The following is a 23,861-nucleotide window of genomic DNA, read 5'->3' on the forward strand; positions in this document are numbered from 1 at the left end:
TTAACGAGTGAACTATTACAGGTTTTAAAAAGTGAAAAAATTAACGTTCAAATCAGTGGTAAGTTTACTCATTTGACTAATGAAGAGCTAAAATATTATCATTTGTATGGGATTTTGACAGGACTGTGGCTATTTAATTGAAAAACAACAACAAAACTGATAAAGAAAGAAAAGAAAGAAAGAAAGAAAGAAAGAGAAAGAAAGAAAGAAAGAAAGAAAGAAAGAAAGAAAGAAAGAAAGAAAGAAAGAAAAAGGAGAGAGAGGGAGGAAAGAAGGAAGGAAGGAAAAGAAAAACAACCATTTTAGCCCTTCCTTCCTCCCAGCCCACCAGCCTCCCAGTGGTGTGAGCCTTGTGGAGTGTCTATCACAGTCATTAAAATAAAGGAACCCAGAATCACAAGACTGATCACAAGTGACAACTTAACTCACTTTGAAATTTCCTCTTAAATAAGGTTTTGGAAATCAGTCAAAATACCTTGAACAAAACAGTGATAAGTGCATTGCCCCCAGAGGTGATCACTTTCCCAGATAGAATCATTTATATTCAGCACATTTGTTAAAATACAATCTCTGTTTTTTTAATTGCACTCTGCAGCACAACTATAAAATCATGGTCTGGTGCTTTAGCATTTTTCATGGAAGAATGTTGATTTCTTCAAAGGAAGGGACCCTTTTCGACTCTCCCTACATTGCCTTGGACAGTGCTGTGTTGAATTTGATCATCCTTTATAATATGTATTTCATCTGATAGCTTTCAAAGTCCATTATTTCATTTCATGCCCATATCAGCACTGAAGGTGGACCTAACAAAAAACATTTTTACCAAATTTCCATGGAATGGAGCCCTCCTGAATGGGATTACTGCCCTTATAAAAGAGACCCAAGAGAGCTCTCTTCTGCCATGTGAGGACACAGTGAGAAGATGGCCATTTATGAACCATTAAGTTTCTCCAGACACCAGATCCACCTGTGCCATGATCTTAAACTTACAGTCACCAGGACTGTGAGAAAAAAACAGTTCTTTTGCTTATAAGTCACCCGGTAGATGCTATGCTGTTAGAGCCCCCAAATGGGCTAAGACACCTGGCTGTTCTATTTGTTTGAAATTATTTAGCAAGTTAAAGGATTGATTATTAAGATATCCCACAACATCACTAGATAGATATATCTAAAGCTTACATCTGTGTTTACTTGCCTGTGTTAAAAGCAACTCCTCACTGCCTGTAAGATAAAGACCTTTTTTTTGTTTTTTGTCTTGGCATGGCCTAAAAATCACTTCTGGCTTTGAGTGTCTGCCTTTCCAACAAAGTTTCTGCCTACTTTCTGCTTCTTACTCAACTCCAGCAGCAAAAAAAAAAAAAAAAAGCTAATAAAGAACCTCTATGCTTTGCTCATGCTATCCATCCGTCCTGTCAGCCACCTCCCGTCACTCTTCCACTGCAGCTTGAGAAATTCCAGCTCCTTTCCTTCCAAAAACCTTTTCGAAGTTCCGCTCACCTTTTGCCTGGATAGTACTGTTCTCCAAATAGTCCACGCTCCCCTCCATTTTTCAACATCCAGTGCAGTCTGGGGATCCATAAGACCAGTTCCAACAAAGGGCTATGAGCAGAGTGATGTATGCTTCATTTTTGGATGCAGGTGTTGCCCAGGTTACCCAGGACAGTTCGGAACCAAAGAGGACGGGCATGAGTGAGAAGTTCCTGTTGCGTTAAACCACTGAGATTTTGTTTGTTATTTAAGGATAAATCAATTTGATCCTAATAGAAACGGATAGCAGGAGGAGCGTGGCAGTAATGAATAGCCCTAAAATATGTAGCACTGAAACGGCGGTTGGGCAGGGGGAGAGGGAAATGGTATATGACCACTGGGAGAATGAAACCACACAGGGCTAGCCATTTGGTGAAACTCTTGCCTCTTGGAATAGCTTGTGATTGCCTGGTAAGCTGATTGCGTGTCTAATGAGCTTCTAAATAAGACCCAAACTGGTAAGGACAAATACAAATTAGAAATAAGACGCTTAATTCTCTCTGTTAAACATGGGGAGGAGCTTCTTCTCCCTGCCTTTTTCCTGGAGCATTTACTTTAGAAAACTTATCATTGTCAGTACTTCTTTCTCTCTTTGAAACATATATATAAATTCTTTTGAAATCTAAATAGGTCTTTTGTCAGCTTTAAGACCCAGGAGTGCCTTTCTTAAGGACTGGAGAACCAAGTCTTTGAAATGTCAACATCAAAGGAGAGAGCGCCTCTACGGAAGGGCAGGAACCTACAGTGGGCACCAGGCTCCCAACTGCAAAACTACTTTGTGTCACACAGCCATGAGAGGTTTGTTTTTCCTCTGGATAAAGCCAATTAGCTGACATAGATGGTCACTCCAATTACCAAGCGAATGTAGTATGAGCTGTGTGTGACAAATGGTGCTGGCAGGTCCCCTCATTTAAAACGAGTTATTGTTTACCTTGAGAACGTGCAGGTGATGGGTTGTCCCTGCCTGAGTGGAGAGAGGGTCAGGTGTTTTTCCAGCTTTGCAGTCTCTCAGCAAACTGCCTGTGATGTGTATCACGTTCTGGTGTAATGCGTGTAAAATAAGAAGTGTTTTCTTTCTCTGTTATGTCTGTGGAGAGGATTTCTGGATTGAGAGTCGATTTTCTTTTTAATTCTATTTCCCAGCATCTAGGGGGAGAAGTTAGAAAACAAAATGTTAATAGAGTTGGCTGGCTGGCAAGGTACTGTAAAGAAAGGATCTTGGGAAGAAATTGAGAACTTGCGAGCGTAATTGAAAGGGATTTGAAAAATTCAAAACCTCGCAAAATTGGAAAAGATAATTATGTCGAGTTACCGGAGAATAGGAGATAAAACTAAGAAAGTCTTTAAGTGACAAAAGCAAGTTAAAACAGCCTCAAGGAAAAGCAGATTAAGCGTGTAGTCTCCACACCTTTTGCCAAAACCTTTCCATTGATTAAGGTACGTCAGGGTAGAAAACCGCTTAAGGGTACAGTGCCTAGTATAATCTTTTAATTAGAAAAAAGAATGGCTCAGGGTAAAGAATGGATTAAGTGGGTGGTATTCTTAAAGAACTTGATATGGCCAAGGTTGCACCTTTAAATCGAAAGAGTTTTAGGGAAGAAGAAACAAAATATTATGACAAATCTGAGAAGTTGGTCTCAGAAAACACTCCAGGAATAGTGCGTATTGCCCTTGGTACATGTGATCAACTAGAATTAAATATACAATCAACCTAGGAATATTTTGACAGAGTTTTACAGGGAAGGAAAACACCCCAAACTAAGAATATGTATGACTTTTTAAGACTTATAATAATCAGATCTCTCACAGGGCAGGAAGAGGGCTGCGAAACATGGAAAGCCTCAAGGGGAACATTCTCCCAGTGTCTAATTCTGATGTGGCCAAGGAGAATAGTGAAAGAGAAAAATTGTCCCAGACAGACGGGAGAGCCTAGGAGAACAAAGGAGAAGCCAGCTCCCCGCGGAGAGCAGAATGAGGGTCAAGGGTCACTGTGAGCCCATAGGGTAAGGATTCTCAGGTTATCCGCTAAACTGCATTTCAGAATTACCTGGGCCAGTTCCACCTAGCCTCCCTGTCTGGTCTTCTTTCTTTATTGATTGGAAGTGTTTACAATGGTAGGCTTCCTGTTCCTCTTGAACCACCGTTCATTGGGACAGAGTGGGTAGAGGCAGAAAAATTCTTTTTAGGTCATTCTTCGGGAACCAAGAGAAGTCATATCTGGAACCGATGTAGCCACTGCTGCATATCACCTACAGATTCTGGACTTAGAGCTAGAATCAATGGCTGGGTGCGTTGCTTTTTGGTTTGTCTCCCTTAGGGAAGGATTGAATGTGTAGGAAGAAGGGAGAAAAGGAATCTTTGCTGACCAGAGGCGATGACTGTGGCAGACGATCTGATCGTGCTTATCAAATAGCCACCTACCCTCCTCTATTTACCTGCCTCTTTGCAGTTAGGTGCAGCTAGGTGAGATAGTATTGTGGACCATGGGCTGCTAATAGAAGCAACATGCAATGCCTCTGTGCCAAACCATTTAGATGCCTTGTATTAGTCAATTTGAGCGGCCATCACAAAATGCAATCGACTGGGTGGCTTGAACAACAGAAATTTCTCTCTCGCAGTTCTGGAGGCTTGAGAAGTCCAAGATCAAGGTGACAGCAGATTTGGTGCCTTGTGGACAGCTGCCTTCTCACTGGGTCCTCACATTGTGGAGAGATAGGGAGAAGAAACAAGTTCTCTGGTGTCTCTTCTTATAAGGACACTGATCCTATTGGATCAGAGCCCCACTCTTACGACTTTCTTTTAACCTAATTACCTCCAGAAAGGTCCTAGTTCAAATACATCCACATTGGGGGTTGAGGCTTCCACATATAAATTTATGGGGGACACATTTCAGTCCACAGCATGACTGTTAGAGAATTTTCCAGCCCTTTTATGTACTATGGCAACTGCAGTAGTCTACTGTTGAGATGTCTGAGCCGCAAGGCATAGCTTGACTGAAAAATCCGTCTTTGTTGTGTTAAGCCACTGAGATTTGGCGTTAGTATTATTATTATTATTTAAATTAAGCAACATAAATTAACCTGTCTTCCTAATACAAAACCTTGTGTGATTTCAGTACCTACTCACTAAATCTTTTCTTACATTATATTGTAATCGTTGGTTGATCTGTCTCTCATACCCTGTCAGCTCATTAAGGACAGAGATTATGTTTTAGCCATCTCTATTTCTAGAGTTCTTATCAGGTATCTGAAAAATAATTGAAAGAATCCCAGAGAATAAGTGAGGTTTTTGATGTCATAAAAAGATTTAAATCATAATGTTATATTGAGTTTCAGTTACATGGTATAGGGAATAAAGAAGGCCTCCTCTTTAAAAATTTGTGTCAGGGATTTATGTGATGTTTAAAAATCATATCTCTGCATAAATTCTGCCTTTAATTCCAAAGAAGTAAAGCTAAGACAAAGCTTTTTAGGAACTAACTGCCTTTTTTTTTTTTTTTTTTTTTTCCTGTGTCTAATTTAGTAAATCTCTTGCTACTATAATACCGGGACTCATTTTTTCCCCTAGGGGAAAGCATTAATTAAATGACTTAGGAAACTGTTCTTATCAAGAAATGGAGGCTCTGATCTTAATTTTTGCTCCATTAACTTTAAAGTTCAATACATTTTTATTGAACCCACACATACTTAGTGTGAATTGCTTTTCATTAATTGGTCTGTGGGGATCCCAATGACAGTTTTGGCCTTCCTTTTAGGTTTTTTCATTCTCCTTCAGAAAGTTCCTAAACTTTAGTAATAGCCATTAAATCAAGGAATTATTTCTAGAATCAAAGGGATAAAAATCAGTGGAGAGAGATGTGAAGTTGTGGTTTGATCTCTTTCTCAGATTGATGGTAGGTAGGCACCTCTACCAATGAGACTTGCATTTCACTGGAGACTACTTCCTGCGGGCTTTATTAGAACGATTGAATGATTTGCTTATTAATTATTGATCCATTGATTCAGAAGATGCACATATTTTCACCTTTCTTAAATTGGGGTATATTTTGTTACTATGGTGACATCTTATAGTGAATGAAAGAATGAATGAATGAATGAATTCATCGTTCACCCATTGCAGCCAAGTCGTGGTGGTGATGTAGTTGCCGTGGCCTGCATGCACACAGCTTTGGTCATAAATGCTCGTGTTTTCCTCACTTCTACTTGAGTTATGTGCATTGTTAGTGTTCCACTCCTTGAGTTTAATTGCAAGTCTTCAAAGAATCAGTCAAGAAACCTTTTAGGACCATTGGAAAAAGGAACATGAGTCTTTGGTGATGTCTGAAAACTTGCTGTGAACACCTTCTGGAAGATAAAGTCCACGCCAGCCAGCGTGTAGAACAGGTGTCCTTGGTTTAGAAGAAACTCTTCAAGTCAAAAACAGCTTACCCTTTAATGAAGAAATGTATATCTACTGATGGCACATGTATACTACTGATGGCACATGAAATGATCTTTTGTGAAAAAGGAAAAAACAAAAAACAAAAAAACAAAGGGCATTGATAACTCTGGATTGATTCATAAGAGTTCAACTCTGTATGTGCAAAAGTTTTAGCAATCCCTTAGCTAACTTATTTTACTTATGTTTTCTATTTATGCATGTATAACAGCAATATACAATAATCCATCACAACTGAGACCAACTCTTTCAACACATACAAGAAATTTTAAGTGATTAAAGAAAAAAAAAACTTTGCATGATAGTATAATTGGCATGTTTTCCCCATAATGAAACAAAAAATGAGAGTGGGTCTTATAATCTTTAGTGTTTTATATTTGACAGAATGTGGTTGTTATTGAGTTTATATTATATGCCAGGCGTTGTTCTAGGTGCTCGAGATAGTTCCGGGAACAAAGGTCCCTGTCTTCGTGATGTTTATAGGCTATTTAGGCAGGACCGTAACAAAATAGGCAAATTAGCATAAACATATCAGGTGTTGGTGAGTGTTATGTAGAAATAAAAAGCATAGTAAAGGGATAGGCATGCTGTGGTTGGGTGTTATTTGGTAGAATGGTCAAACAAGTCCTCTTATAAGGTGATATTCCAGGAAATACCCAAAGGAAGTGAGGAAGAAGCTTTGTAGGTGGTTTTTGTTGTTGTTGTTTTGTTTGTTTGTTTGTTTGGGTTTTTGTTTGTTTGTTTGTTGAGAAATAAAATTCTTGGCTGAGGACCTTAAAACCTGGCCAGAGACAGTATTGTACTTGCATGTTTAAGGGACAGAAGGTGTGGCCAGCACAGCGTGAAAGAGTTTTAGGAGATTATCAGACAAGTGCTATGGGCCAGGCTACATATCACTATATTTTATCACTACCTTTTGGATCATCTTGAGGAGTTTGGTTTTACTTTCGATGGAATTGGAAGGCACTGGGGTACTCAAGCATGGCACAATCTCGCTTATATTATAAAAGAGATTACTCCCAGTGTTGAATGGAGACTAAGGAGGTAAGGGTAGAAGCAAGGAGAACTATTAGGGTTCTAGAAGAAGAATACAGAAGAGAGATAATAGACCAAAAGTTTAGCAGGGAAGAAAAGGGGTTGCTGCCAGATTTGAAGTTAGTCTAAATAGATGTGGAAAGTGAGAAAAATGTACTAATCATATATGACTTCAAGAATTGGTCCAAGCAACCAGGAAAACATAGTTGCCATTTACTGTAACATATAATACATGTGGAAGGGTAGAAGATGGGTTAAAAATCAGCAGTTTGTTTTTTGGCATAGAAAATTTGAGATACCTTACAGACATCCACGCGGAATTTCAGAAGATGACTGCATATACGTTCCTGGATATGGGGCAGAGTCCTAGATTGAAGATAGAAATTTGGGAATCGCCGGCATCTAGATTTCTTTTAAAGTCATGCACCTGGGTCCATTACTTACTCCTGGGGCAAAAGTGCTTCCAGAAGTAGATGATGTTAAGACCGTGTTAAATGCTGCAAGAGAGAATGAGTGAAATGAAGCTTGAGAAGTAACATGTGGGTTTTGCAAATCAGACGTCATTGATGGCCTTGGGAATAGCTGTTTCAGTGGAGTAGTGGGGACAAAAGATAGATAGGAATGGGTTCCAGAGACCTGGAGAGAAAGTGGGGTTAGCAAGGACAGGTGATTTCAGAAGTTGCTGTGTGAAGATAAAAGGGAAATAAGAGAGTAGGTAGAAGAGACTATTAGGTTAAAGGGGGATTTTTTTAAAGATGGATATACGAAAAACATTTGTATGCCGATGAGAATCATACTATACAGAGAAAAAAAAAAATGGTGAAGCAAAAGGAGGAGGGAAACATCTCCAAATCAGTATCTTTGAGTTCATGGGAAGAGATGGTATCTGGTGAACAGGGGGAAAGAAGAGGAAAGTGTAATGGGGGGTATGATGGAGATATTGGAGGTATAAATGGAGGTAACCTTTGGGGGGTCATGATAGAAGCATGTGGAAGCTCTCTTCTGATAGTTTCTTCCCTTGATGAAATAGGAAGTAGGCTAACTGGCCATGAAGCCAGAGGAACGAGAGATTCAAGATTTGATGCAGGAGAAGGTGTGATGTGGTTGTTCAAGAGCCTGAGTAAATCCACCAAGGAAATAGAGTGAGAAGGCCAGTCAGCATCCAAGCAGAGTTCTTGTAACTACCAGGGAACCCTGTGGCCTCACATATTTGCCTCTGGTCTCGGGCTCAAACTAGCCCTAGCTTCTGCCCTTGGGGTCTTCAGTTTATAATCAACAGGGCTCGTGGCCTCCCTCCACCCCACAGGGGGTCCACACTCACAGCCGTGTGCAATTTGAACACCCACTTCCGCTGTGTTTCCGGAGTGGCTACTTGTGCAGATCATGAGGGTTCTTCCGGCAGGCTGCCGCCTCCCTCCGGTGTGCTCCCCTGTGGAATGTCTCAGGGTCCCCAAGACACCTAAACATCTCCAAAGTAACGCCCTACCCAAACACGCATGGCTGCCCCACTCATTGTAGGTCTGCTGGGATCCTGTCACCTCGTTCCCCTGGAATACTCCCCCTTCACCACAGCACTGGGAACACACACCTGCTGTGCTCAAGGACAGTGCCCCGGCCGTGTCAGGTGGCCGATGGGAAGCACCCCAGCTGTAAGATCCCCTCCGTGCCCAGGTAGGGCAGAAAATAAAGTCTGTTAGACATGCTGCTTCTGCGCTAATGAGACAGCATAGATAATACTGACAATTATGCCACTTGATGAGGCAGAGTTGAGAACAAAAACCTCACATATTATTTTCAACTGTCAGATATTCTCTTCACTTACCAGGAGTGAAGGGGCTCAGTTCAGGGTCATAATACAACAGCATCTGAAGATGAGACAGCACAATACATCACAAGAAAAGTTAAAAAGATGAAATAGTATTATTTTCATTTCTTTCCGTCTAAAGACTTAAAACACAAGTGTATTCGTCTCCGGATACAATTGAAACAATACTGTTCCCTTAAGTGACGGTGAATGTGGCACAAATGACACCTGCTCCTAGTGTCACCCCTTATAACTGTCTTCCACCCTGTGTGAGATTGTGCCCACACACAACAGCGTGTTTCCAGAACCTCCCCTCCCTCTCCTTCCCCGCCCCCTTCTTCCCCATCCCCTCCCCATGCCTCTGTTCTCACTTCCCTGACCCTGGCTCCCTCCCTTCCCCTCCCTTCTCTCCTCCCCTTCTATCCTCCCCTCCTCTCCTCCCCTTCTCCCTCCTTCCCTCCTCTTCTCTCCTTCCTCCCTCTCCCCATCCCTCTTCTCCCCTCCCCATGCCTCTGCTCTGCTTCCCTCACTTTCCTGCCCCCCCTCCCTACCCCCTCCTTTCTCCCCTCCCCTTCCAATGCCTCTGTTCTGCTCTCTTCACTTCACCCTCCCTTCTCCCCTCCCATCCTCTTCTCCACCCTCTTCCCATCCCCATTACTCTGCTCTGCTCCCCTCACTGTTCCCCTCCACTCCTCCCCACCTCCTACCCTCCACCCTTCTCCCTCTCTCCTCCCCTCTCCTCTCCATTTGTCTACTCTCCTCTCTTACTTTGCTCCTCCCCTTTCACCCCTTTGTTTTCTTTTTTTTTTTTTTAAGTGCTTTTGTTTATTTTGAGAGAGAGTACATGTGCACAAGCAGGGAAGGGTCAGAGAGAGAGGGGGAGAGAGAGAGAATCCCAAGCTGGCTCTGCATTGTCAGCGTGGAGCCCAGTGCAAGGCTCAGACTCACAAACCCTGAGATCATGACCTGAGCTGAAACCAAGGGTCACATACTTAACTGACTGAGCCATCCAGGCACCCCTCTGTTTCCCTCTTTTTAATAGATGGTATCTACTTGGGGATCTGTCTTGTCCTTCTTATTTCCTTCCACCTGACAAAGCCTAATCTAGTCCCTCCAAAATGTCAAGCTTTCTGAAAACTTTCTTTCTAAAACTTATTAAAATTTCATGTAAAGTGATCTCCCTAAAAATTCAGTGTCTCAGAACCCTGAAGCAGAAAATTTTATAACATCTATTTAAGTAGGAAACCACAGGGCCCTAAATTTAAATTTAATTCCAGTGTCTTTAAGAAAAAAGACTCTCAGAAAAAATTCACTTTCTTTTTTTCCCCCAACTACGTTGTATTGTGGTACAGTGCACATTACATAAAATTTACTATCTTAGCCATTTTTATTAAAGATATTAATTTTTAGAGCAATTTTAGGTTCATAGAAAACCTGAAGGTGTGGTGCAGATTCCCCCACATGTGCAAAACCTCCTTGTTATCAACCACCAACACCGGGGGGAACGTCTGTTACAATTGATGCGTCTATACTGAGACATCATAATCACCCAAAGCCCACGGTTCACACTAAGATTCATTCTTTAAATTTTTTTTTTTAACGTTTATTTATTTTTGAGACAGAGAGAGACAGAGCATGAACGGGGAAGGGGCAGAGAGAGAGGGAGACACAGAATCTGAAACAGGCTCCAGGCTCTGAGCTGTCAGCACAGAGCCCGACGCGGGGCTCGAACTCACAGACTGTGAGATGGTGACCTGAGCCGAAGTCGGAGGCTTAACCGACCGAGCCACCCAGGTGCCCCTAAGATTCATTCTTAATAGTGATTATCCTGTGGGATTGGACAACATGTAATGACATGTATCCATCATTATGGGGTCATCCAGAGTGTTTTCCTCACCCTAGAAATTTCCGTGGTCTCCTTATTCATCCCATCCCATACCCAACCCCGTCTCCACTACTTCACCTTTTCCAGAATATCATATACTTGGAAATACATAGTATGTGGCCTTTTCAGATTGGCTTCTTTCACTTAGTCATGTGCAGTTAAGATTCCTTCATGTCTTTTCATGGCTTGACAGTTCGTTTCTTTTTAGTGCTGAGTCATATTCCATTGTCTCGATGAACCACAGCTTGTTTATCTTTTCAGTGACTCAGAGACATCTTGATTGATTCCAAGTTTGGGCAATTACAAATAAATCTGCTATAAATAGCCACGTGCAGATTTTTTGGTGAACGTAAGTTTTTACCCCCTTTGGTTAAATACCAAGAAGCATGATCACTGGATCATGTTGTAAAAGTATATTTAGTTTTGTAAGAAACTGCCAAACTGTCTTCCAAAGTGTCTGTACCATTCTGCACTCCCAGCAGCAGTGAACGAAAATTCCTGTGGCTCCTTTTTCTCGTCCCCATTTGCCGTTGTCTCTGTTTTGGATTTACCTAATGTGTTTTAGTCATTCACCGGTAGTGCCCAATATCAATTAATTTCGCCCAGTTTTACAGACGTTATTGTCAAATCAAGTAGTAAAGAAGATACCATGTCATTTCATCTCAGAAGTACTGAAAGAAAAAGGCTTTCTTGACTTTTAGTCCTTTGTGGATCGTGTAGACTAGCCCCTGATACCCGTTTTCTGCTAGTTTCAAGTACTTACTTTTCAAGTTATCCTGAAAAATTCAAAGTAACCAAACAAATAATTGTTACTCATTCTTTATGCCAGCAGAGAAAATCATATTTACGTTTACATATGATTGACTATCATATTTCTGAATATTCATATAAAACGCAACTTCTAAGTCATATTTATTAAAATAACAATGTAATGTCGGAACACTTTGTTAAAAAAGGCAGTGAACATTATGGTGTCTATTTTGAAGGAATTCAAGTTACAACGCAGAATATAATGGGAAGGTACTAATTTTTAACTCTTCCTTCAAACTTTTTTTTTAACTGATTTTCCAGGTGAAAGGATTACCCGGACAGTATACAAATATAAATACATATATAAATATGTTATATATGTATTTATATATACAGTCTACCAAAGTATATGTTAGTTCAGTACTAGTAAATTATATGGGTTTTTTTTCTAACTTTTATAACAGGCTTGTCTCACTTTATTTTTCTCGTATTAAAAACTATGTGCTGGGCACGGCTGGGGCCTGGAGCCTGTGCAGGGAGGCTCTGGTGTGGGTCTTACAAGATGGTCAGTGATTTCCCGGTAGGGAGTCTTGGTGAGCATATCTCTGTCCTTCTTGTGGAGCCGGGGGAGGGGGAACAGCTATAGGTCTCAAAGATGGCATCAAAGGTGACCTTGGCAAGTTGGCAGAATGACATTGCAGCGCAGCCCCAGGTCAAGGTCTGGCATCATCTATACCAAACATCAACAGCAGCTTCTTGGTCCCAGGGGCTAAGAGATGCCAGCATCCCCAGGGCAGACACGAGGCACGAAAACAGAGACGCACCACAGGTCACCTTGCCAGGAAGGGTGTGGGGCTTGCCCATCTTGTTGCTCCAGTTGCCTGGCAGCATGAGGACAATGGAGAGCTTGGCCAGGAGGAAGGCCTTACGGACAGCATTGGTTGCCCCGTGGGCGCACTTAAACATGTCTATCGTAATCCCCAGTGGAGACAGATACCAAAACCATCATCCCCTACTTCGTGTTTTCTCAGAGAAGTGGGTGTTTTGCTTTGTTTTGTTTTTCCTGCTTAATTTAAAATGTATTGAGCTAAATTTTATAGAGTGTACTAATATAACACTATTATTAGTGGTATACAATAGCATAATATGAGTAGGATTAATAGTAAGCCAAATGTTACATATCTTATTTTATAAGGCCTTTTGGGCATGCCTATTAACTGTAAAGCACGACATTGTATTTTTCGTGACTCAATGACACGCATTGGAAAGACGCTAAGAAATACTGCTTTCCAAAGACACAACATTCACCTTCAAATTGAAATTATAATTTAGAAATTTAGAAACACTTTGCATGCCAGTTTACATAGGGTGAAACGTGTCGGTCCGTGCCTCCTGAGTGGTTACTGACCCAGCTAACAATGTAGCATGATTAATCTGGTTTTGGGAAAAGCATGACAAAGAAAGAAAAATCAGAATTCACCGTGACTATAATATAATAAGATCTAAACTTCATAAATAGTTTCGCCTAGCCAAGGAAGAAAAGTGTGCAAGCAACTGAGAGGTCGGAAAATGTTTATTTCTGTCATTATAAAACAGTAACTTCGGAAAACCAATACTATGGAGGGTGGCAGGCAGAGAACTGGAAGGAGAGGGACAGGAGCTAAATAAAAGTTTGTTCCCATCACATATTAAGTTTGTAATTTGGGGGAAACACTACTGTTTTATGCTTTAATTCGTGTATTTGCTAGACAGAAGCTATCATATCTACATTTGTGTTATTGTGACAATTAAAAAGCTCCAGACATATGAGATATTTTCATAATTAGCAGCCAGCAGTAGACCTTGTACAAATGCTTTGTTTTATTCTCTACCTACCTTTGTATATTTTTATTTCTGTTTTACCTCTAAAAACAGTTTGGAGGCACAATCACTTCTTCTATTTATTTTATGTGTTTTCCAGAGCTTTGTTACCATTGAAGGCAATTCTTTTGGCACAGGTAAATTCACTAAGGGGCAGATTTCACACAGACACTAATGAACTGTGGCCTCAGGGCCTGTTAAAAAGGGGGGATACACAAGATACGTTCACATATGTAATTGACATTTTTGTCACTTTGCACATGCAGAATATTTTTCTGTTCTTCTTAAAAAAGTAAAAGGGCCTCCAAAATTATATAAACTTTGGACTCCACAAAAACCTGGATTTGCATGTGTCTACTCTTGTATCTGTTGAATTATTTCCCCACGGAGGGTGCTGGATTTGTATAAATCGATTTACCTTTTTCACACCCCATACCTTCCAAATGGAATCGATAACATCTTGCTGTCAAGATGGTGGCCTGCCTCGGTGTCGTGGTACCCACCCACCATGAAACGGTGCTATGTGGATCACCTAGGGATTACACTCCTGATCTGGCCTCTAAACTTCCTCAATACTCCAAGCAAAGCAATAAAAATAATTTATAGACTCGATTGTATCCCACCGTAGGTAAGGGAGTTAAACACCTGGTCCCAGTCTTTCCTGGGTAACACAAGGGAACCTCCAGGGAAACATAAAGAAAAGAAGCCACCCTGTCTGATCTTGTAAATAGGCCAAATGACCTGTCGGTAAGTAGACTAATTATATTGCTGGAGAGTGATTCCATCTGTACCAAATCTCTTAGCCGGATGCTCATAGTTTAGCATTGCCATTGACAAACAAAACTACAACCTATGGATTTAGGAGACAGAGCTCCCTAGAGAATGCCACTGTAGAAATGAAATATTTGGGATATAAAGATATTTCCTGACCTGATACTCCATGCTAGGTGTGCTTGTCATGTTCTTCACTCAGAAACCTCCTACATCTGGGGCAGATGGTGCGTATCCAATGTCAGAAGAAGGATCTGAGGAGCTTCCTTGGATGCCCCAGACCTCTTCCTGCTCTTGACTGTTATATAAGCCGATTCTTGGGAAAGTCTCTTGACAACCTGACCTTCTGGGTTGGCTCACCCCCAGTAGGCTCAAAAATGTTTCACAGGAACTAACTAAAACCAATTCAGAACAGAAGTTACGGTCAATTAATGTTTCTCATAAATGCATAATCCCTAAATGTAAGGGTTTTTTTTAGCAATATATGTGGGTCAGATGAAAAAATAAAAATAAAATGGGTGTTTCAAGTAGATGTTTATTAACACCAGTATACCACCTAGTTGGATAAAAAGAGCTGAGAAGTAGATTTTGCAGGGTAATTCATCTTGACCATTAAATATTTAGCAATATTTTTATATGTAAATATTTTATGTATGCAGTGACATCCCCCCAAACGTGATGAGTGTATTTGTCAATATATAAAGAACTTAGGTAAGTTGAATTATGTTTTCACTGGCTCACAGAATTACTCCAAGAGTACATGAGTCAGGAAGGATTTGATATGAATAATATATGTATGTATTAATCAGATCATCCCACAGAAACTCAGTTTGTATATTTGTTTTTCTTTGTTGTTTTTGGTGTAATAAATGTAATTTGGGAAAAAAAGTTATTCCCTAGGAAAAGGCACTAGAATGAAAAAGCCTTTTTTTATCTGACCAAATTTGGCATTATGACATTACACATTTCTCTTATCAGGGTCATGTAATGAAGCGGTTTAGACTGGAATATGAAATCACAGGCAATTGACTCTTGTGCAAATTCCCTTGTGCAAGATAATTACCTCCTTTGAGCACCAGTTGCCTCATCTGAAAACTGGAGATTAATTTTGTCCAGCCCATGGGGTTGTTTTTAGAATTAAATGAGATGATGTGTATATGAAGGAATTATCACTGCGTCTGCCATGCAGGGGGCACATGGTGAATGGGAGCCACGGTTATTCATTAGACCCAGAGATGTCTTTTTTTTTTTTTTTTTTTTTTTTTACCTTAATGCAGTATCTGAAGTCAAATTCTCTATTTTAAAAGAGAAATGAGAAATCAGATCCCGGGTGCTACAAAACAAGGCAGCACACGGCCTGACACCTGTTCGCACTGGAGGCATCATTTCCCTGCCTCTTGCCCTGTTTGCTGTGGCAGAACTATCCATCGGGCACCTGGTAAACCACAGGCCTGATGAGGAATGGGAAACACAACTTCTGGCATTTGGCTTTACAGATGAATGAATCCTTCCAACCTTACAGCTTTGAAATAAAGGACTTTCTCTACAGTTACACTTGAAAGACCCATGCTTCATTGCTCTGTACAGGAATTGTATTTGAAACAAGTCAAATCAGGGTTTGCACCGGTCATGCTGTTGAAATTCCCCATGGACTTTCTTCTGTTTGCTTTCGGGTTAAGACTCTGAGCCCCTGCTACCTGTGCATGGTGATTTTGGGCGCTACTATATTTGCATTCATTGTATTACTATTAGGACAATTGGCAGAAGCTAGTTTATTTCCACAGAGAGCTAGAAAACAAAACCATTAGTAATTCTGCTGGAATTAACTAATTCATTTGTAAATATAAAGTCTAACCAAAAGAAAAAGGAATGCTTTAGCAAGTCATTTCAGCTGCTAAATCCGAGTTCTATTCAAATGGATTTGTTTCTGTTTCCTTCTGCTTTGCTGAGCAGGCTAAAACCTAATTTCTCTCTTATGGGGAAATTAGAGTGTAATACACAACCCTCCGAGCCCCGCCCCACCCGGATGAAACTGTACCTCCTTGAGGAAACATTCTTTCCTACCTATGAGATCATTGAGAGAATTTGCTGTTTGAAGCCCACCTGGTCCGTATTACTCTGTAAAGCTCCACATGGAGGAATTAACCAGAAAAATTTAGCTGAGAATGGCCCTATATGATGAGCACTATGGGGCCAATCATTTGCAACTAACGTTAATTATAAGTATAAATGACAAACTTTAAGTGTGTCACAGTCAAGTTCTGATATGGATGTCTCTATGTCCTCTTCGCTATGGAAATGGTGAAAACCTTAACCCCAAATAGCTAAGGTTTATTTTGTTTTATGTCTTTAATTGTACAATTTCTGCTGACTCCACTGTGTCTACACTGTTCTTTTCCTTTACGCGTCTACCTTGGAATGTCCCTACATTGTCTCAGGACCCTTACTGCCATTTAAAGAAAATTCTCAGATTGTACCTTCAAGTTGCTCAAAGTTGCTTTAGATAACAGACTCTGAAAAATTGACAAAAATGTCTTTCTCTGGTTATGTGTAACTCCTGCCCTAGAACAGTGTTTTGAACTTTGCTCCTTTTACTAAGAGTAATTTGTGAATTATTTCTAATTTCCAAATGGATACCAAGTGAGCAAAATCATCCATCCCACCCCCAGCCCACGGAAACACTTTTGATTTCTATCCCTATAGTTGTGCTTTTCTCCCCAATGTCATTTAAATACATGTCTGGCTACTTAGCATAATGGCCTTTAGATTCTTCTGTGGTGTTTCATATCAAGGAGTTCATTCCTTCTTTTTTTTTTCATTTTTTTTTAAACGTTTATTCATTTTTGGGAGACAGACAGGGCGTGAGTGGGGGAGGGGCAGAGAGAGAGGAGACACAGAATTGGAAGCAGGCTCCAGTCTCTGAGCTGTCAGCACAGAGCCAGCTTGGGGCTTGAACCCACAAGTCATGAGATCATGACCCAAGCTGAAGTCAGATGCTTAACTGACTGAGCCATCCAGGTGCCCCAGGAGTTCATTCCTATTTATGGTGGTGTGAATTTGCTACAACTTCTTTATCCATTCCTCAGCTGCAGATTGTAAACAAACTTCAGTTTCTTGGTTCACATAAACTTGCGAGTTCTGATTTTAAGGAAAATTCTCTCTTACTCTTTCTGCACCACAGGCATTTTATTCCAAGAATTTCTGGGATCCAATGTAGATATATTTTTGAATATTCATCCCTATACAATGTAACAGTCCACGACAAAAAACTTTTGCAATACAAACATTAATATGTAAAAGTATTCACCGAGCCCCGTTTAAAATCTATTTCTCTGTGAATAAAACATAAGCTTTGAAAAATAAAAAAGTATGTTATCACAGCGATAGAAAAAATGGGAAATGTATTTCATATTGTACCTAATAAGTACTTGTAAACATCAAAAATAGTTACTTAGATAATTGTATTATTAATTACAATGGTAATTGTTTTGATAGGTTTTATTATTTTTAAGTATGGTAAGGCCAACAGATCAGGAGACGATTGCCCTCGTAAAGGTAGTTTATCACTGAGGGTTCCCAAGAGGAGGGAGCATGCCACGGCATGGGGAGGGGGCACATGGGGACGTACCAGGAGTGGTCAGGAGGCAGAGGGAGGTGGGGACCTACAGGCCTACAGGATCAGGAGTGGCTCTTTGAATAATGTCAGTGAGCTCTGAGACACAGGGGCTGTCCATGTGGTCTAGTACCCAGCCCCGGAGGGATTCGTCTAGCAGTCCAGAGCATGAGAGCCCAGTAAAGGAGGTTGTTGGAGTTCTGGGCTCTGGATTGGTTGGTTTGCATTTGAAAAGCATGTTTGCAGGTGAGTTGTTTACCGTAGCTACGAATTGGCTAATTCTGGGAAGAGCAGAACACAGAACACAGAAAACTAAAGACATTGTTTATGCAGTAATATGTTTCCTAAGTATATATTTTTTAAGAAATATAACTTTGTCAATGCTCTTTAAAATCAGTAGGAAGTTGCCTTGCTCAACCTAATGTCGCAGAAATCCACACGAGTACAGCCAATGGGAATAAGGGCAGAGGAATCCGTGGTGTCCACACTGAGTCTGGAGACACTGAGAAGCAGATTTTTACATCTCCGTGCATTTGAAGTGGGTTGGGGTGGATGGGCGGAAAGAGTATCGCCGTAAGAGCACACAGCAGCCGATTGAAAGTTGAAGGAAATCAGTAATATCCATACAGCGAGAGGTGCTGAGTTGTTTAATCCTCTATTCAGAAAGCAGGAACTCTTGTGTGAGTTGCAAGTCACAATAGAGCACATTTTATCAAGAAAGGAACTATGGGACAGGGTTTGGAAAGAACAAGGTAGTAAAACTGTTAGAAAAAAACTGTTTCTCTACTATTGGGATGAGGCCCCTATTTAGTTTTTAAAAGGAAGCATAGTTTATGCCTGGGCATCAAGAGTGAGTAATCGGTTTCTATTGTGTTAATAGCTTTACCTCTCATAAATAGAGGAGAACTTGCCTGATGTTTTTGCACTCGTCATGAATTCTACCACTCGCATAAGCCCAGTAGGATGCGCTGTGCACATTTACCTCATGTCCAGTCTGTTGGTCCTCTGTTTGCCCCTCATTGTTCAGTGTGGCCAGAGGTGACACTGATCTGGGTGAATACTGGAAGACCATCCAAATTGATGTGTGAATACACTACACTCTGACAAAAAACGAAAACTGGAGTCTGCTCAAAATCGACATAGCTAAGATATTGGGAGTACACATAAAGGTTTAATATATTGTAGGTCTTAATAATTCCATAATCTTTGAAGAGGAAAAACTATAATTAAATTGTTGAAAGCAGAAGGTAACCAAAACCTAAAGTTTAGGCTTCATGCCATTGAGGAGTGGTTATGTTAGCATTAATTCTTGCCAACAAAGCATGCTGTAAAGATTAAGCATGGAGCCATGACTCAGGAAGCACAAGACTTGTACTGATGGTGTTTATATATCATTTGAAGCCGGATGTAACTATTAAGAGTAATAATAGCTACTGGCTCCCCAATATGCTATAGTGTTTTAATTATGCTTTTGAGTGATTTATCTCGCTCTCTCTCTCTCGCTCTCTCTCCCTCTCTCTATTTATATATATGCTTTTTTAAAATTTTTGTTTATAGAGGTGTGGCAAGGACCACATCTTTGTACAGGTGATTCCTTCTACAGTCAACCCAATCTTGCGGCCCAAAGCTTTGCCTAACAGTTTCCACACTCTTCTGGTGCAGCATGCTGTCTCTATTACAGCACTTATTATTTTAGATTATTTTTATAGTTAATTAATTAAGTCACTTCCTCTTCTATTGAGGAAGCTCTGGAACGCTGGTGCTATAACCTTCGTCTCTGTGTCTTCTAGTGCATGTACATATAAATTGATTCAAGAGTTAATGGATTTTCAAAGTACTATGATATTTTAATTACAGGAACTAAGCGTTAATTTATATTGCATTTATTTCTCAGAAGATTTAAGTGACTGTTTTTATTTTAGGCTAAAAGTTGTGCCACTATCATTCACTAAGATGCCCTTCACCTACCAAGTCATTCTGTCAACAATTCTAATTCAAAGTGCAGAATTTACAAAAGTAGGATCTTGGAGAGGACAAACATAAATCCTCTCAAGAGGAAGATGCTATGTATGCATTTTAGGGCCTCAAGTTATTTTAATAAAATGCCTATTGCACAATAAAAAATAATCAGAACAAGACTGAGATGAGACAACAACTAGAGATGAAGAAAAATCGGAAGGAACAGGGTGGACAATAACCAACCCAAAGAGATCCCAAATCCTGAAGTTACCCTAGACAGGCTTCAAGACGCACTACTTGAAGAGATGAAGGACAAGGTTGAGAATTTAAACTGGACGCTACTTTAAAAGGGAACAAATGAGAATTTCAGAGCTAATAAACACCAAGTTCCAGTTACTTTTCTTCTATCTGAAACAGTGGGGTAAAACAGCAAAAGTCACGATTATTTATCATCTTTAGTATTATTAATATTATCATCATCTCTCTCTCTCACGATTCTGAGTCGACTGGGGTCACCTCATTCAGTTCTCTCAAGCGTTTGCGATCAGATGGAGGCCAAGGATGGAATCATCTGCAAGCCTTCTTCACTCACATGTCTAGATGTTGATGTCTTGATCTTGGTCTTGATCTTTTCTGACGAGTAAGCTGGACTACCTACTCATAGCCTTTTTAGTGTGGAGTGGGCTTCCATGGAGCATGATGACTAAGTTCCAAGAGCGAACATCTCAAAAACGAGGGAGTCAGATGGGAGCGGGCTTTTCTGACCTAGAATGAAGGACCATGGAGTATTACTTTTGATGGCAGCAACGTCAAAAAAATTACAGGTCCACACAACAACCAACATTATGAACTATTTAGATGTGTGTAACTACAGATTAGACATACTTTTAAAAATTAGTAATCCATAGGCGAAAAGATCAGAAGAAAAGATCCGGGAAAAAATAAGCGCAGAGAGGCAAAAGCCTGACGAGAACTTGAGAAACATATATTGAGAAACATATATATATATATAGAATTCTTATGTTTAATGGGAATCCTAGAAGAAGAGAAGAGAGAAAAGTAGACAGATGCAAAATTTCAAGATATATTGGCTGAGAATTTTCAAAAATAACAAAAGACATCATACCATACAGTCGGGAATCTCTGCTAAACCTAAGAATGATAAATAAAAAGAAAGCTGCTCTTGAAAGAAACAGCTGTTTTCAGAGATTACAGTGTAACCTAGAGCTGATAGCTCAATAGAAATTATGAAAGCCAGAGAAAAAAATGGTATAATACCTATAAAGTGCTAAAGGGAAATAACTATCTACTTAAAATCCCACACTTAGTAGGGCACCTGGGTGGCTCAGTGGGTTAAGCATCTGACTTTGGCTCAGGTCACGATCTCATGGTTCATGGGTTTGAGCCCCACACTGGCCTCTTTGCTGATGGCTCAGAGCCTGGAGCATGCTTCAAATTCTGTGTCTCCCTCTCTATCTGCCCCTCCCCGCTAATTCTCTCTCTCTCTCTCTCTCTGTCTCTCTCTCTCTCTTTCTCTCAAAAATAAACAAACATTAAAAAAATCCACACTTAGTGAATATATTCTTCAGGATTAAATATTAAGTTAAAATATTGTATACAGACCAAAATCTGGTAATTCCTCCCAGCAGACCTTCATCAAAGAGAATACAAAAATGCTAAAAGATAACTTTTATGAAAAGAGAAACTGTTCCCAGATATATTAGAAATGCAGTAGTGAATAAAGATAAATGAAAATAGTAAAGATCTGAAATTTAAGAAGCTAATTCTAAAAGTTATATGGAAATTCAAATGGAAAAACTCATATGAATTAACCCAATCATTGTTGAAGCACAGGCTGAGAAGACATGACTTTCCAGATATTTAGGCATATTACAAAGCGAAACTATTTAAGACACTGTAACATCAGCACAAGACTAGATCTCTAGCCATTGGAAGAAACATGTATTTTCTTTACATCAGAGGGGGTAATGGAGAGCATTGAGGAATAGTCAGTCTTTTTTTTTTTTTAATGTTTATTTATTTTTGAGAGAAAGAGACAGAGAGACAGTGCAGGAGAGGGGCAGAGAGAGAGGGAGACACAGAATCCAAAGCAGGCTCCAGACTCTCAACTGTCAGCACAGATCAGCCCAGAGCCCAGCCGACACGGGGCTCGAACTCACGAACTGCCAGATCATGACCTGGGCTGAAGTTGGACGTTTAACCGACTGAGCCACCCAGGTGCCCCATAGCTAAATTTTTATTTTATTTTATTTTAGAGGGAGGGACAGAACATGAGGGGCAGAGGGTTGGAGGGAGGGGGAGAGAGACAGAGAGAATCTGAAGCAGACTCCCGCTCAGCATGGAAAATAATGGCTAAAATTTAAACGACTGACAATACCAAGTGTTGGTGAGGATGTGAAGCAACTGAAACTCGCATCCATTATAGTAGGAGTGGAAATTTGTACAATCGCTAGTTTGTCACCTAGTAAATCGGAATATGCACACACTCCATAACCAGGCAATTCTAGTTCCGGATATATGCTCTGCAGAAGTGCTGGCACGTGTCTATCAAGAGACAGGGACTCAAGTATTTATATATTTGGTAAGAGCCCAAATAGAAATAACCTGAATGTGATTCAGCAGTAGAATGGAAGAATAATTTAGCATAATCACATAGTAGAACACTTCAGTAACAATGAATGGCCTACATTATAAACAACTACATGGATGAATAAATATCATTTTGAGGGAACAAAAGCAGCCAAACACAAAAGAATAAAGTTGGAGAATAAGCAAGGCTAAACTACAATGTTTATGGGTGCATAATTAGCGGAAAAACTAAAAAACACACCAAAAAACAAACAAACCCAGGAAACCATTGCCATAAACCTCTAGTTAAATCAGAGTCTAGAATGGGAGGTAGTAGGAATTGGGGAACGCAAAATGTTAAAATGCTAACTGTGTTCTAAGTTTTGATTAAGTGACAGTTTTACTTGTGTTTGCTTTCTGATACGTCATTGAGGTCTACATTTGTATTTTATCTCATGTTTTGTATACATGTTTCTTTTCCTTTTACTTTTTTAAAGTTTATTTATTTTTGAGACAGAGAGAGACAGAGCATGAGCGGGGGAGGGGCAGAGAGAGTGGGAGACACAGAATCGGAAGCAGGCTCCAGGCACTGAGCTGTCAGCACAGAGCCCGATGTGGGACTCGAACACGTCAATTGCGAGATCATGACCTAAGCCAAAGTCAGATATTCAACTGACTGAACCACCCAGGCGTCCCTGTACACATATTTCTTTTACAACTAAAGTTGTGGAAATAACAATGTGAAAAATATGAAAATTATATTTAAGAAATTTGTTTTCAGACATCAAAATATTCTGAATCCTCTTTCAGAATGTTGAAAAGTAGAACCCATGATAGCTATATAGTGCATATCTGTTCAAATATTTTGTAATTATGATATTAGGCCAATTTTTAATTCATTATCCTTAGCTCTCGCTTTCTTACTGGAAAGGACACTTTCCTAGGTAGTAAGATTATGACAAGTGCTTAAGTAAGGAACAATTTGATGTTTACATTTCCCCTTTGATCCTACATGTTACTTCTAAATTTAAATGTGTCTGAAAAATAGCAAATGTTAATACAAAATGCAGATTTAAAATCAGTTAAATCTGGATTACCATTGGCACAGAATATCAAAGTTGAAGGATAGGCAGATATACGTTCATATACTTGAAAGTCTCCCACTGATCTTTCACCACAATTTACATGGACGTAATGCTCATCAGTTCATTTATTTCTTCACATAGTCACAAGATTTCACAGTGATCGGGTTACGTTTTTTGAAGGAAATAAATGAGCATGGTGATTTTATTTTTATGGTCCCTTAAAACACTATTTCTCCAAATCAAAACCAAAGCTGCAAAAGATTTCCTGTGAAGCAGTTCATCAAGAATAACAATTTTAATCACATGAACACACTTTAAAATCTAAAGAGGGGGGATAAGTGAATTCCTCTCTAGAGGACAAACAGCTAGAAAGGAGGGATTTTTCTTTTGTTCTCAGAAATGCCCTGTGTTCAACCTGCCCCAAAAGTATACTTGTAGATTCAACCTTGGCTTTCTTACAGTTTTTGTTCTCGATATCATTTGTGTCCACTAGCCCAAAGAGTGCACACAAATTCCCAAACTTGTCTTTATCATACCATACATACA

The 23,861-nt window shown here is 39.9% G+C and overlaps 1 protein-coding gene across 1 annotated transcript in view; it reads left to right on the forward strand.

The window, feature by feature from the left end:
* Positions 1-23,861, forward strand: part of DOK6 (docking protein 6) — a 362,588-nt gene that overhangs the window by 236,362 nt on the left and 102,365 nt on the right. The window lies entirely within an intron of this gene.

The sequence above is a fragment of the Panthera onca genome, chromosome D3 (assembly GCF_046562875.1).
Source record: "Panthera onca isolate mPanOnc1 chromosome D3, mPanOnc1 haplotype 2, whole genome shotgun sequence".
Classification (NCBI taxonomy): Eukaryota; Metazoa; Chordata; class Mammalia; order Carnivora; family Felidae; genus Panthera; species Panthera onca.